This window comes from Rattus norvegicus, chromosome 20, assembly GCF_036323735.1.
Source record: "Rattus norvegicus strain BN/NHsdMcwi chromosome 20, GRCr8, whole genome shotgun sequence".
NCBI lineage: Eukaryota > Metazoa > Chordata > Mammalia > Rodentia > Muridae > Rattus > Rattus norvegicus.
The window spans coordinates 49,960,880-49,963,910 of record NC_086038.1 but is presented as its reverse complement, the minus strand read 5'-3'; the positions used below and the strand labels follow the sequence as shown (position 1 = coordinate 49,963,910).

The 3,031-nt window shown below is 40.2% G+C and overlaps 1 long non-coding RNA gene across 5 annotated transcripts in view; it reads left to right on the top strand.

Moving 5' to 3' along the window:
- Positions 1 to 414: 414 nt before the first annotated feature.
- Positions 415 to 3,031, top strand: part of LOC102555236 (uncharacterized) — a 119,772-nt gene continuing 117,155 nt past the window's right edge. For all 5 annotated transcript variants that reach the window (XR_005497363.2, XR_010060910.1, XR_010060909.1 and 2 more), the window contains exon 1: positions 415 to 3,031. This exon is cut by the window's right edge and continues 9,564 nt beyond it. This is a non-coding gene — a long non-coding RNA (uncharacterized LOC102555236).

Sequence of the window (3,031 nt, the reverse complement as noted above, 5' to 3'; positions counted from 1 at the left end):
CAAAACAATGTAGAAAGGTTATTTTGAAGACTCCAGTGCAGAAAAGTAATATTGATAGAACTGGTATTCTTAAAATATTTGGCTATTAACATGAAATATATGCATATACAGAAATATAACCAGACCTAATATATCACAATATTTCTCTATACTTCTATAACTTGTTTCCTAACAAAATTCTATTTCTTTTTCTTCTATTCACATGTTCTCTCTCTCTCTCTCTCTCTCTCTCTCTCTCTCTCTCCCTCCCTCCCTCCCTCCCTCCCTCCCTCCCTCCCTCTCGTTTTTTATAGTCTCTTCAATGTTTTTCTTGGAGATTCAATCAGAAGTGAACTTTGGGTTCTGGAATGTGAAATTCTTGGTTTCAGAGAATGCATCTTCTGTTAGAAACACATCCTCATGAATGACAGGGAACCTAGTAACTGGCATCTATAGCAAACCACTGGGTGGTTTCTGCTGTGTGTGCTCCTGCATGCCCTGCTCTTAGGACAACGTGCATTTCCACATCTTCTGGAGCGTTTTTAGATTGCATCAGTGATAGTCCCTGCCAGGTGTATCTCTTCATTGTCTGCGACTCTCCCCCCCTGTTTGAGGTATTAGCTGTCAACAGAACATCAGGTGAAGTGTTAATTTGTGAAAACCCTTAAGTAGATATTACTTAGATTGGGACTTTCACGTCCAGAAGGAGTGGAAAGACTCTAAACAAAAGAATTGAGAAGATTCTCGGAAGGATTAGCGTTAAAAAAAAATGCCTGGATAGGTTTTTATTGTTTTGTTCCTATCTTTGCCTGGGAAAAAGGGTGCATGGTATCTTTTCAAGTGGTCTAAATGGATAATATTGTACTTTATTAAGATTGAAGCTGTTAATATTTTGCAGTCTTAGCATACACTCTGTCCAGTTTTCCAACAGGAATCAAAGGTCCATCTGATGCATATGTGAGATGTATCTCATTAATAACATTGACTCAGTATTATTAATAATTCTGTGGATGCTTGTCTCTCCTGTGGGCTCAGTAGTGTCTGTATGCTTGTGAGATGCACTCACAGGGTAATCTAACTGTGCTGGATAGCTGACTTGGTTTTCTGGGTACTAATTACAGCTTGTTGTCAGCTCACATCATGTGTGGGCTTGGCAGACATCAGCCCCAAGCACCTAGAAGGCACTTCCTTCTCCAGGCTAACTTCGGGGAAACAAGGACTCTGTCGCAACTAGCTAGGCTTGGAACAACCTGTCTTCTCTCTGCATTGCAAATATGTAAAGACCAACTGGCCCGGGCAAGTTTCTTCTGTTCCTGGATTGGTTTTGCTTTCCTTTCCCTCTTTTCAGACTATCTCTAAATTTAGCAACGTGACACAGTACAACCAAGGCTTTCACATGCATGGCGTCACCAGGAGGATTGCAGGATGTCTAATTGGTCTGCCTTGGCAAATCTGATGCAATCTCCCTTGGGTTTGGACTTGGGGATCTGGGTGGGATGTGAGAGCACAGCCAAGCCTGCCAAGGCTGTCTCCTCCATGGCAAGGATTGCTACTGGATGTGGGTCTGAGACCAGATTCGGGTCAAGTAAAAATGGAAATCTCCAAATGAGAGTTCTGGGAGTCAAAGGGAACCAGATCTACTCTGCTACATCTGAGTGGGGCCCCAGAGATACCAAGGGCCAAACTGAAGGGCCAAAGACAGAAAACTCCCTTTGCTTGTCTGATGTGCTATTTTTTTGTGGGAGCGTGTCAAAGAAGTAGAGAGAAGACCCATGATTCATTGGCAGACTGTGTCCCCAAGCCTCTGTTCTATACTTCCCTCCCACCCCACGGCAGTGCTGGCTCCAAACGAGCGTGAAATTCTCCCTAGTTTAGAATTTTTTTAAAAAAAGGAGAATTTGGAAGAACTAGGATTAGGTAGAATACTTGTGCTTCTGTTTTAACAACATTTCTGTGTTTTTGCTTATTTTCCAAAGTTTTTAATCACTTAAGTAATGGAGAATTAACTGGGGTTGTTTGCTATGCATAAAGCACACCACAATATTTTTCCTATTTATTTTTTCTGATTATCAATAGATATTTACTAAAAAAAATAATCATACCTAATGCTACAGGGATATGTGGCTGTAAACAGGACAGATCTGTTCTCATAACCAGTAGGGTAACTTTTGATATAAACTCATTTCTTATGGACTGAGAAAATGATTTGGTTGTTAAGAGCCTTAGTGCTCTCACAGAGAACCCAGATTCAACCTCTAGGACCCATGGTCATGGCTGCTAACCAACTATAATGCCAGTTCTGGGGGACTCAGCATCCACTTCTGGCTTCTGAGGTTACTGAATATACATGGTGCCTAGAACATGCATACATTCATGCAGGCAAATCTCCCACAGACATGCATACATACATGCAGGCAAATCTCCCATACACATTAAAAAATGTAAAAAAAAACCCCTTCATCTCTATCTATCTATCTATCTATCTATCTATCTATCTATCTATCTATCTATCTATCATCTATCTATATCTATCTCTATCTGTCATCTGTCTATATCTATAAATAAAACTTTTCAAATTTAATTTTCTAAGATTAAACTTTCTAAAAGTATAAATTATACACAGAATAAAGACAAAGAACACAATTAACACACTTGAGTTGAAAACCTAAGATATTTTGCTCTGATCTCCTGGCCCCCAGCTCTGGTTTTTTCAACTCTTTATAAATCCCGTAGAAGTGTGCTTGTACTTGTGATCTGGACATTTTCTTTTACACAATTGAAATTATACTATGTAGTCATATATCTCGGTTTTCACAGTGGTTCAGTTAATTTTGTTTTCAGTTAACACTGAAGAATGCTGAACTTGAACATAGGCTAATCCACTCCTGGAGGGCTGAAACCATATAGCTACTGCTCACGTTGCGGTGGGAACTTTGTCTAACATGTCTAAGTCTAGAGGACCTTCTGCTCCAGTCGGAAAACCCCAAGAGGAGCACTAATGTTCGACCACAGCACATTGTGTTCAGTGTCTTGATGCCTTGTGTCTTCCATA